The following is a 13,498-nucleotide window of genomic DNA, read 5'->3' on the forward strand; positions in this document are numbered from 1 at the left end:
ACCCATTCACCAACATGAGCTTGATGTCTTCTTCTTGTGTAGCTCCTTGATGATTTTTCCTTCCTTTCCGAATCCTTGCTTCTCCGTGAGTATCTTCGTTCATAACGATCATCTCCACTCCTTCTCTCTCTTGGTGGTGATCCTTTGCTTCTTCTTTTTGGAGAATCTTCTCTTCTCTTGTAGGGAGCCGTACACTCGTTGGAATAGTGTCCGGGTCTTCCACAATTGTAACAGTTTCGCTCTCGACTAGAAGATCTTTTGTCATTGTAGGACCTTGACTTGGAGCTTCTATCTTTGCTTCTACTCTTGTAGAACTTGTTGAAGTTCTTCACCATTAAGCTCAATTCTTCATTGAAGTCTTGTTTCTCACTTGATGATGTAGGGGCTTCACATGAGGCTTTGTAGGCACCACTTGATTTGTTGTGAAGTTCCTCTTTATCCTTAAGTGACATCTCATGAGCAACAATTCTTCCAATTACTTCCGTTGGCTTGAGATCTTTGTAATTGGGCATCATTTGGATCAATGTGCACACGGTATCATATTTTCCATCCAAGGCTCTTAGGATCTTCTTGATGATGAATTTATCGGTCATCTCTTCACTTCCTAAGCCGGCAATCTCATTTGTGATGAGAGCAAGCCTAGAGTACATTTCAGCGACACCTTCACCATCCTTCATCTTGAACTTGTCAAGTTGGCTTTGAAGCACATCCAACTTGGATTCCTTGACGGAGTCGGTACCTTCGTGCATATCAATCAAAGTGTCCCAAATTTCCTTTGCATTCTCAAGGCGGCTGATTTTGTTGAATTCTTCGGGGCATAATCCGTTGAAGAGAATATCACAAGCTTGAGCATTGTATTGCAACATCTTCAACTCTTCCGCGGTAGCTTCACGGTTTGGTTCTCTCCGATCAAAGAAGTCACCTTGCAAACCAACACACACAATAGCCCAAACGGCGGGGTTATGTCCAAGAATATGCATTTTCATTTTATGCTTCCAACTAGCAAAATTAGTACCATCAAAGTAAGGACCTCTACAGTGATAATTTCCCTCGCTAGATGCCATACTCTCCTAGGTTGTGAAACCAAGGCTATGACCACCAAAAGCTATGGAGATCAAGAAAATGGAGACCAAGGCTCTGATACCACTTGTAGGATCGAACGTATGTCTAGAGGGAGGGTGATTAGACTACTTGACCAAATAAAAACTTAACCTTTTCCCAATTTTAGTTCTTGGTAGATTTTAGCTATTTTCGGACAAGTCAAGTAATCATCACACAATTCAAGCAAGCATGCAAAGAGTATATTGGCAGCGGAAAGTAAAGCATGCAACTTGCAAGAATATAAAGGGAAGGGTTTGGAGAATTCAAACGCTATTGGAGACACGGATGTTTTTCCCGTGGTTCGGATAGGTGGTGCTATCCTACATCCACGTTGATGGAGACTTCAACCCACGAAGGGTAACGGTTGCGCGAGTCCACACAGGGCTCCACCCAAGGGCAACGGTTGCGCGAGTCCACGGAGGGCTCCACCCACGAAGGGTCCACGAAGAAGCAACCACCCACAAAGGGTCCACAAAGTAGCAACCTTGTCTATCCCACCATGGCCATCGCCCACGAAGGACTTGCCTCACTAGCGGTAGATCTTCACGAAGTAGGCGATCTCCTTGCCCTTACAAACTCCTTGGTTCACTCCACAATCTTGTCGGAGGCTCCCAAGTGACACCTAGCCAATCTAGGAGACACCACTCTCCAAGAAGTAACAAATGGTGTGTAGGTAATGAACTCCTTGCTCTTGTGCTTCAAATGATAGTCTCCCCAACACTCAACTCTCTCTCATAGGATTTGGATTTGGTGGAAAGAAGATTTGAGTGGAAAGCAACTTGGGAAGGCTAGAGATCAAGATTCATATGGTAGGAATGGAATGTCTTGATCTCAACACATGAGTAGGTGGTTCTCTCTCAGAACAAATGAGTAGGAATGATGTGTGTGTTCTGATGGCTCTCTCTCCAAATGAGAAAGAGGTGGAGGGGTATATATAGCCTCCACACAAAATCCAACCGTTACACAGTTTTCCAATCTCGGTGGGACCGAATCATAAAACTCGGTCTGACCGAAATAGTAAACCTAGTGACCGTTAGGATTTTCGGTGGGACCGACATGCAACTCGGTAGGACCGATTCGGTTAGGGTTTTGGGCATAACGTAATCTCGGTGAGACCGATTACACAAACTCGGTGAGACCGAATTTGGTAATTAGCTAACCAGAGAGTTGGTCAGGCAAACTCGGTGGGACCGCTTTGCTCTTTCGGTGGGACCGAGTGGAACTCGGTGAGACCGAAAAGTTACAAAGGGGAAACACTGAGTTTACATTGCAATCTCGGTGGGACCGATTCGCTCTTTCGGTGGGACCGAAAAGTTAAGAAAGGGAAACAGAGAGTTTGCAACCCCATCTCGGTGGGACCGAGAACCTTATCGGTAGGACCGAATTGCTAGGGTTTGGCAGTGGCTAATGACAAGTGAAACTCGGTGGCGCCGGATAGGAAAAATCGGTAGGACCGAGTTTGGCTTAGAGTTTAGGTCATATGTGGATATGGGAAAGTAGTTGAGGATTTTGGAGCATATCATTAAGCACATGAAGCAAGAGGCTCATTAAGCAACACCTCATCCCTCCTTAATAGTATTGGCTTTTCCTATGGACTCAATGTGATCTTGGATCACTAAAATATAAAATGAAGAGTCTTGAGCTTTTGAGCTTGAGCTAATCCATTGTCCTTAGCACTTTGAGGGTTCCACTTTCATATCCATGCCATGCCAATCATTGAGCTTTCCTGAAATAATCATCTTGGAAAAGCATTAGCTCAATGAGCTATATGTTGTTATGAATTACCAAAACCACCTAGGGATAGTTGCACTTTCAATCTCCCCCTTTTTGGTAATTGATGACAACATATAGATCAAAGCTTCGACAAATGATAATAAGCATGAAATATATCGTCGCTTTGAGAAGTATGTGATAAGTAAGAGCTCCCCCTAAATTTGTGCATATTTAAAATTTGCTTTGGACTGCAAATGCACAAAGAGTTAGAATCATGGGTTACTCTTCCATGTCACATACATCTTGGTGGAGCGCTCAAAATGATAAGATTGAAATACATGCACTCATCACCAAGAATAGTGAATGATCACAAATGATAGATAGAATGATAATATTTAAGCAAGCATTAAGCAAACATTAAGTGTAGCTTATGATCAAACACATGATCATCGATGTCTCACAAACATAAGGACATAGTATCAAGCACTCAAAATCAAACAAAGTTCGAAGAAACCACCAAATAAAACAAGAGAGAAAAGCAACACTCTCTCTCTCGAAGCCTATGATCTATACATCGTCTCCCCCTTTGGCAACAAGTTACCAAAAAGTTCCTAGAAAATGCATAGTGCTAAGTCGTCGCTCATGCTTGATCTTCAGGTGGTGGTGGAGTCCGGATCACTCCAAGGACGAAGGCTTCTGTAGATGCTGAAGTAGTCGCTGGAGTTGGAGCTGAAGTAGACGCTGGAGCTGAGGCTGTAGCTGGTGCTGAAGTAGTAGCTCTGGTGTCCGCAACCGGCAGTGCAGACGACCTCGGACCTCGTGGCACTCTAGAAAAATCATGAGTGGTAGTCCTGCCTCTCCTCTCATTCATGTCCTCCTAGAGCTGCTCCACTACAGACTGAACTTCTGTTACCTTGACATCCAAGTCATAGAACTTCTGTTCCATGATCCTCTCTAGGCTCTGCTGATTTTTAGTGAGGTTGGCCAGACTTTTCTCAATTCTCAGTGTGGATGCAATCAAGTAACTGAGCTGCTCTTGCTTGGTCTTTAAGAAATAGTCAGATGCCTCCTCTTGAGTAGGCATCCTGGCAGCTTTTTCTTTCTTCGCCTTCTCCTTCTTTGCAAATGCTTGTGCAGACGATGGCTCGTTCTCAGTCATCACAACTTCATTGTCCTTAAAATCTGGACGGATGGGCAGGTGTTCCTTATCCAACAAATATACGCCCGTGCCCATCTTGGAGTTGATGAGCTCCTGAATCTGAGGGGCATATCCACAGCTCCTCTTCTGATCTGCCGCTGTCCTCTTAATGGTTTCCACAATGAGACTCATGACCTTGAATTTCTGAGGCATGTCAAAAACATGAAGCAAGTTGATCGCGTGACCTCTGATCATCTTGTGATCTCCAGACTTAGGCAACAGAGTGTGCCTTAGTATCTAATTGATAGTAGGCAATCCTGAGAGCAGATAATGTACTGAGCCAAACTTGAACGTGTTAAGTGCTTCATTCGGGATCTCCTTGTACATGTTGGACATGGAGTTATGGTCCATCTTCTTCTTAGCGTAAATGTCCAAGTCCTCATCTTGCTCTTCTGGGGCATTGATGATCTTTGCCCACTCAGCCACTTTAGATTGGTACCTTGTACCCTCTGACATCCATGTAATCCTTCCATCCGGGTAAAAGTGAGCTGTGGAGTAGAACTGCATGATGAGTTCCTCGTTCCACTTTGTGAGCTTCTGCCCAACAAAGTCCTCTACTCCACACGCTCTGAAGCTGTCCTGAACTCCTGGGTAGTGTTCTTCATTCTCCTTGATGTAGGTCCAGTTGACCCATCTCATGTCACAAACGATTGGCTTCTTGTCAAGCAAAACAGTTTCAAAAAATCTTGCTGCTCCTTGGTGTGAAATCTGTAATCCACGGCAGTCCTTCTCCTAGAAGCATACGGATCTGCTTCTCTCCACTTCCTCAGCCCTGAATCTCTCCTTAGCTTCATATCCTCAGCCACAGGATGAGCATCGTTGTGGTCTGGGATCTTGGGCTTGAGCTTCCGAAGAACACTCTCTTCCTCTTCTTCAATAGCTTCAGGCACTGGGGCCTTGTTCTTTTCTGCAGCAGGTATACTCCTTGTGTTTCTCTTTGGAGCTGTCTTAGGCTTAGATGCAGCCTTGGGTGCTTCCTTGGGCTTGGATGCAGCTGTTCCTGACCTTATGGCATCTCCCATAAGTTTGGCTGCCTTGGGTGCTGGTGCAGCAACCTCTTCTTCCTCCTCCTCTTCTACCATGATGGAGGCTCTCCCAAGCACTTTGGCTACAGTCTTCTTTACTCTCTCCTTCCTATTTTTGCCCTTAGCAGCAGTGGGCTCAATGGGAGCAGGTGCAGGCTTCTCAGTTGAGGCTCTAGCCTTTGACATTGGCTGCCTCCCTGCTGGCCTCTTGACTATCAGTCCTGGCTTTGAGCCTTGAGCTGGCTCAACTCTTTTGGAGGTAGCCTCTTCCTCTGCCACATAGTCTTCATCCTCAGAATCAGACGTTCTCCTCTTCCTTTGACGCGTGGCAGCCTTAGGCAGATTGCTGGGGGTGCTCCTGCTGCCATCATCAGAAGAACTTGAGGGGCTAGTGCCCTCACTCATCACAACTTGCTGCTCAGACACATTCTGGCTGCCACTTTGATCAGACATGTTGCAAACTGACTGCTGACCCTGTGAATAGATTATAGAAGAGATAGAGTGGATGAGCATCACAAAAAAATAGAGGTTTTTGCAAAAAGATTAATTCAAAAACTTAGTTTTAGTTTTCCACAGAAAGCATCTCGGATCTACCGATTTTCAAACTCGGTGACACCGAAGCAGTTTTGGCACCAGAACTGGTAAACTCGGTCAGACCGAGTCACAGTTCGGTGGCACCGAGACTGCTAGGGTTTCACTGATTTCAAAAATCGGTCGCACCGATAAGTTATTCTCGGTCAGACCAAGTTTAACTTGTGCAATGGCAAAAGCCAGATCGGTGGGACCGAGTTTTTCAACTCGGTGGGTCCGAGATGGTTTCGGCGGAAACCTAACCCTAAAATTTTCGAATTAAACCTAATCTACGAGTTCATTGACTGGATAGGAGTGTTTCAATCGTGGCAAGAATCAATATGATCACAATGTGCTAGGAATCAGATTGAGGAATAGCACAAAGATCAAGTCCATACCCTAGTTCGGCGTGGACTTGCTACGGCGGCAACGGCGGGGCAGAAATCCGTTGACGGCGACGAAGACCAGCGACTGGAGGCTGCTGGCGGCGAGGAGACGATTCGGAGACCACGAAGGCAGAGCAGGCTATCGCGCAGGCGAGGAGGTTTCGGAGAAATTTCCAAAATTCTGCCCGTTACTATATATAGCCCGACCCTGTCGGTGTGACCGAGTGGAACAACTTGGTGGCACCGAGATGCAAAACTGTGTGCAGTTATTGCAACTCGGTGTGACCGAAAAGTTCAAATCGGTTGCACCGAGATCGAAAACCTATATCAACTTAATGAACTCGGTAGGACCGAAGGTGGAGTATCGGTCAGACCGAGATTCATAAAGAGGTTTTGGAAGTTTAAGTCTATGTCGAATCGGGGACTCCGAGCGCTCCTCACACAGAGTGGTTCGAATCTGACTTGATTAAATTTTGTGATGCAGCATGAATAGAGTTTGAGACGAGAAAAGCATAGATAGCTAGAGGAGGTTCTTAGGCATTCTTGTCCATCCACTTGGCAAAAGAAGATAAAGCCAAACAATCAAAACAACAAGTGGATGTCCTCGAACGAGTAAAATATGCAATCAGCATGCTCACACAATAAGATGGCAAATGAAATATGTGGCAAAGCATGCACAACCTATTCTAGCATCTATCAAGCAATTTGCGATGACTAGGTCATCTATATATGAGTATATTGACTTAGGAGTCAAGTGAGATCACTTGATCATAGGTCATACTCATCGTTTAAGCTCAAGTGGGGTTACCACTTTTACATAAAGCATTGTTGTGTTCACATCTTTAGAGTTGCTTTAGCTCAAGTCTTAGAGTAAAGCTCCCCCTAGATGTGATATCCCCCCTAAGAGGGATGAACTAACCTTGGGTTTTGTCGATGATGACTTCATGTAGATTTTGAAGATGTGGATGCTCAATGTTGATGTAGATCTCTTGGAGCTATCCATTTGAGTGAATTGCACTTTCAATACCTGCATGGGTTAGTCCCACAAGGAACAAACAAGGATATCCATAGACATAGAGTGATGCACACAAAAGATGATGTCCATGAAAACTTTTAGGTTACCTTGTCCCTTGTCTTACCAACAAGAGGGTTTGTGACTCCTTGAACTAGTGCAAGATGTGGAAGTTGATTGCACTTGTTCTTGCCAAAATGATAAGAGTGAAGTATGTTGGCGGAGTCACCCTCAAGAGCTCTCTAGTTCTTCTTCTTTTGGATCCACATCATCTTGATGGGAATCCTTGGAGTTGTAGTCATACTTGATGAAGTGGAACTTGAAGTAGTCTTGGGAATCCACTTGACTAAGGTCTTAGGAGCTTCATCAATTTCCTCTTGAAGCTTGTCCTTGCCTTTTTGCTCGTAGTCTTGTGGTGGAAGATCATCTTGAGCTTGTGTCCCCTTGAAAGAAGTGTACTTCTCTTGTTGAGGGACAAACTTCGTCTTGGGGTATTGATCTTCTTCCCATTCAACTCCATTGGCATTGAATTTTCGTTCAAAGCCAACACCTTGATTCTTCCGGTGCATTCCTTGCTTGCGCACAATTTCCTCGAATTGCTTACTCCCGGCAAGGCTCTTGTACACTCCTTTCTCTATAATTCCCTTCAATAAGCTATTTTCTTGCTCAAGTGTAACTTGGCTAAGAGAATCATTAGTGGAATCAAGAGAACTACTAGAAGCAACAATATTGGATTTAGCATGATCATTGTTACTACTAGAGGAAGAATCTTTCTTGTTAGATTTGACTTGAGGCATGTAAGTGGATAAGAGTAAACGCTTGGCAATGTAAGAAGAACTTTTCTTGCGGAGATCATCATTGATTGCCTTTAAGAACTCATGCTCTTGCTCAAGATTGAGCTTTTCAAAGCGTAGTTTCTCATGAGCTCTTAAAAGTTCTCGATGATCTTCGAAGATAGTGTCATGAGCTAACTTAAGAGTTTTTAGTTCTTTAGTTAGAGCCTCAATCTTCTCCTTATCATTGTCATTCGTTTTATCTTGATTAGCATGATTAATTGGTATTTCACCATAGTATTCATCACTAGAGTTGTCACCAAGCAAATCATCACCTAACAAGTCATCTTCATCACTATTGAAATCAACATACTCGGGGTGTGTTACCTTAGGACCTTTGGCCATGAAGCATCTTCCAATTCCTTCATTTGGTGAGTCAAATATGTCATAGGAGTTGGTTGACACAAGTGCTAGACCGGCAACACCTTCATCTTGAGTATCTTCGGAGTCGGAGTGATAACTTCTCTCGGAGTAGCTGTCGGAGTCGGAGCCGGATACCCATTCACCAACATGAGCTTGATGTCTTCTTCTTGTGTAGCTCCTTGATGATTTTTCCTTCCTTTCCGAATCCTTGCTTCTCCGTGAGTATCTTCGTTCATAACGATCATCTCCACTCCTTCTCTCTCTTGGTGGTGATCCTTTGCTTCTTCTTTTTGGAGAATCTTCTCTTCTCTTGTAGGGAGCCGTACACTCGTTGGAATAGTGTCCGGGTCTTCCACAATTGTAACAGTTTCGCTCTCGACTAGAAGATCTTTTGTCATTGTAGGACCTTGACTTGGAGCTTCTATCTTTGCTTCTACTCTTGTAGAACTTGTTGAAGTTCTTCACCATTAAGCTCAATTCTTCATTGAAGTCTTGTTTCTCACTTGATGATGTAGGGGCTTCACATGAGGCTTTGTAGGCACCACTTGATTTGTTGTGAAGTTCCTCTTTATCCTTAAGTGACATCTCATGAGCAACAATTCTTCCAATTACTTCCGTTGGCTTGAGATCTTTGTAATTGGGCATCATTTGGATCAATGTGCACACGGTATCATATTTTCCATCCAAGGCTCTTAGGATCTTCTTGATGATGAATTTATCGGTCATCTCTTCACTTCCTAAGCCGGCAATCTCATTTGTGATGAGAGCAAGCCTAGAGTACATTTCAGCGACACCTTCACCATCCTTCATCTTGAACTTGTCAAGTTGGCTTTGAAGCACATCCAACTTGGATTCCTTGACGGAGTCGGTACCTTCGTGCATATCAATCAAAGTGTCCCAAATTTCCTTTGCATTCTCAAGGCGGCTGATTTTGTTGAATTCTTCGGGGCATAATCCGTTGAAGAGAATATCACAAGCTTGAGCATTGTATTGCAACATCTTCAACTCTTCCGCGGTAGCTTCACGGTTTGGTTCTCTCCGATCAAAGAAGTCACCTTGCAAACCAACACACACAATAGCCCAAACGGCGGGGTTATGTCCAAGAATATGCATTTTCATTTTATGCTTCCAACTAGCAAAATTAGTACCATCAAAGTAAGGACCTCTACAGTGATAATTTCCCTCGCTAGATGCCATACTCTCCTAGGTTGTGAAACCAAGGCTATGACCACCAAAAGCTATGGAGATCAAGAAAATGGAGACCAAGGCTCTGATACCACTTGTAGGATCGAACGTATGTCTAGAGGGAGGGTGATTAGACTACTTGACCAAATAAAAACTTAACCTTTTCCCAATTTTAGTTCTTGGTAGATTTTAGCTATTTTCGGACAAGTCAAGTAATCATCACACAATTCAAGCAAGCATGCAAAGAGTATATTGGCAGCGGAAAGTAAAGCATGCAACTTGCAAGAATATAAAGGGAAGGGTTTGGAGAATTCAAACGCTATTGGAGACACGGATGTTTTTCCCGTGGTTCGGATAGGTGGTGCTATCCTACATCCACGTTGATGGAGACTTCAACCCACGAAGGGTAACGGTTGCGCGAGTCCACACAGGGCTCCACCCAAGGGCAACGGTTGCGCGAGTCCACGGAGGGCTCCACCCACGAAGGGTCCACGAAGAAGCAACCACCCACAAAGGGTCCACAAAGTAGCAACCTTGTCTATCCCACCATGGCCATCGCCCACGAAGGACTTGCCTCACTAGCGGTAGATCTTCACGAAGTAGGCGATCTCCTTGCCCTTACAAACTCCTTGGTTCACTCCACAATCTTGTCGGAGGCTCCCAAGTGACACCTAGCCAATCTAGGAGACACCACTCTCCAAGAAGTAACAAATGGTGTGTAGGTAATGAACTCCTTGCTCTTGTGCTTCAAATGATAGTCTCCCCAACACTCAACTCTCTCTCATAGGATTTGGATTTGGTGGAAAGAAGATTTGAGTGGAAAGCAACTTGGGAAGGCTAGAGATCAAGATTCATATGGTAGGAATGGAATGTCTTGATCTCAACACATGAGTAGGTGGTTCTCTCTCAGAACAAATGAGTAGGAATGATGTGTGTGTTCTGATGGCTCTCTCTCCAAATGAGAAAGAGGTGGAGGGGTATATATAGCCTCCACACAAAATCCAACCGTTACACAGTTTTCCAATCTCGGTGGGACCGAATCATAAAACTCGGTCTGACCGAAATAGTAAACCTAGTGACCGTTAGGATTTTCGGTGGGACCGACATGCAACTCGGTAGGACCGATTCGGTTAGGGTTTTGGGCATAACGTAATCTCGGTGAGACCGATTACACAAACTCGGTGAGACCGAATTTGGTAATTAGCTAACCAGAGAGTTGGTCAGGCAAACTCGGTGGGACCGCTTTGCTCTTTCGGTGGGACCGAGTGGAACTCGGTGAGACCGAAAAGTTACAAAGGGGAAACACTGAGTTTACATTGCAATCTCGGTGGGACCGATTCGCTCTTTCGGTGGGACCGAAAAGTTAAGAAAGGGAAACAGAGAGTTTGCAACCCCATCTCGGTGGGACCGAGAACCTTATCGGTAGGACCGAATTGCTAGGGTTTGGCAGTGGCTAATGACAAGTGAAACTCGGTGGCGCCGGATAGGAAAAATCGGTAGGACCGAGTTTGGCTTAGAGTTTAGGTCATATGTGGATATGGGAAAGTAGTTGAGGATTTTGGAGCATATCATTAAGCACATGAAGCAAGAGGCTCATTAAGCAACACCTCATCCCTCCTTAATAGTATTGGCTTTTCCTATGGACTCAATGTGATCTTGGATCACTAAAATATAAAATGAAGAGTCTTGAGCTTTTGAGCTTGAGCCAATCCATTGTCCTTAGCATTTTGAGGGTTCCACTTTCATATCCATGCCATGCCAATCATTGAGCTTTCCTGAAATAATCATCTTGGAAAAGCATTAGCTCAATGAGCTATATGTTGTTATGAATTACCAAAACCACCTAGGGATTGTTGCACTTTCATTAGTGCCCCATGCTTTACGGCTTAGAAGCGGGACTTCAAAAACATTTTGAACAACACAGAGCATATAAGATGTTTCAAGAGCTAAAACTTGTATTTTAGACTCATGCCCGAGTCGAGAGGTATGAGACCTCTGACAAGTATTTTTCCTACAAGATGGAGGAGAATAGCTCAACTAGTGAGCATGTGCTCAGAATGTCTGAGTACTACAATCGCTTAAATCAAGTGGGAGTTAATCTTCCAGATAAGATAGTGATTGTCAAAGTTCTCTAGTCACTATCACGAAGTTACTAGAACTTCGTGATGAACTTTAATATGCAAGGGATGAACAAGACAATTCCCGAGCTCTTCGCGATGCTGAAATCAGCGAAGGTAGAAATCAAGAAAAGCATCAAGTTTTGATGGTTGACAAGACCGCTAGTTTCAAGTAAAAGGGCAAGGGAAAGAAAGGGAACTTCAAGAAGAATGGCAAGTAAGTTGCCACTCACATGAAGAAGCCCAAAGCTAGACTCAAGCTTGAAACTGAATGCTTCTACTACAAAGGAAATGGTCACTGGAAGTGGAACTGCCCTAGATACTTGGCGGATAAGAAGGATGGAAAAGTGAACAAAAGTATATATGATGTACATGTTATTGATGTGTACTTTACTAGTGTTCATTGTAGCCCCTAGGTATTTGATACCGGTTCAGTTGCTATGATTAGTAACTCGAAACAGGAGTTACAAAATAAACAGAGACTAGTTGAGGGCGAGGTGACGATGTGTGTTGGAAATGATTCCAAGCTTGATAAGATCACAATCGCATACTCCCTCTACCTTCAGGATTAGTATTGGAACTAAATAAATATTATTTGGTGTTTGCATTGAGCATGAATATGATTGGATCATGTTTATGGCAACATGTTATTCATTTAAGTGAAAGAATAATTGTTGTTATATTTACATGAATAAAACCTTCTATGGTCTTACATCCAATGTAAATGGTTTACTGAATCTCGATCGAGTGATACACATAGTATTGAAGACAAAAGATGCAAAGTTAATAATGATAGTGTAACTTATTTGTGGCACTACCGTTTAGGTCATATTGGTGTAAATAACATGAAGAAACTCCATACTAATGGACTTTTGGAATCACTTGATTATGAATCACATGATGCTTGCGAACCATGCCTCATGGGCAAGATGACTAAGACTCCGTTCTCTGAAACAATGGAGCGAGTAACTGACTTATTGGAAATAATACATACTGATGTATGCAGATGAGTGTTGATGCTCGCGGCGGGTATCGTTATTTTCTGACCTTCACAGATGATTTGAGAAGATATGGGTATATCTACTTGATGAAACATAAGTTTGAAACATTTGAAAAGTTCAAAGAATTTCAGAGTGAAGTGGAAAATCATCGTAACAAGAAAATAAAGTTTCTACAATCTGATCATGGAGGAGAATATTTGAATTACGAGTTTGGACTTCAATTAAAACAATGTGGAATAGTTTCACAAACTCATGCCACCTGGAACACCATGGCATAATGGTGTGTCTGAACATCGTAACCGTACTTTATTAGATATGGTGCGATTTATGATGTCTCTTACCGATTTACCACTATCGTTTTGGGGTTATGCATTAGAGACAGCTGCATTCACGTTAAATAGGGCACCGTCTAAAAATCCGTTGAGATGACACTGTATAAACTGTGGTTTAGCAAGAAACCTAAGCCGTCGTTTCTTAAAGTTTGGGGTTGCGATGCTTATGTGCAAAAGTTTCAACCTGATAAGCTCAAACCCAAATCGGAGAAGTGCGTCTTCATAGGATACCCAAAAGAAACAGTTGGGTACACCTCCTATCATAGATCCGAAGGCAAGATCTTTTTTGCTAAGAGTGGATCCTTTCTAGAGAAGGAGTTTCTCTCGAAAGAAGTGAGTGGGAGGAAAGTAGAACTTGATGAGGTAACTGTACCTTCTCTCAAATTGGAAAGTAGTTCATCAAAGAAATCTGTTATTGTGATGCCTACACCAACTAGAGAGGAAGTTAATGATGATGATCATGAAACTTCGCATCAAGTTACTACCGAACCTCATAGGTCAACCAAAGTAAGATCCTGATATGTCCATTTTGCATCATGCTTTTATATCGATATTTATTGCATTATGGGCTGTTATTACACATTATGTCACAATACTTATGCCTATTCTCTCTTATTTTACAAGGTTTACATAAGAGGGAGAATGCCGGCAGCTGGAATTCT

The sequence above is a fragment of the Triticum urartu genome, chromosome 2A (genome assembly GCF_056163025.1).
Source record: "Triticum urartu cultivar PI428250 chromosome 2A, HENAU_Tu73, whole genome shotgun sequence".
In the NCBI taxonomy this organism is placed as follows: Eukaryota; Viridiplantae; Streptophyta; class Magnoliopsida; order Poales; family Poaceae; genus Triticum; species Triticum urartu.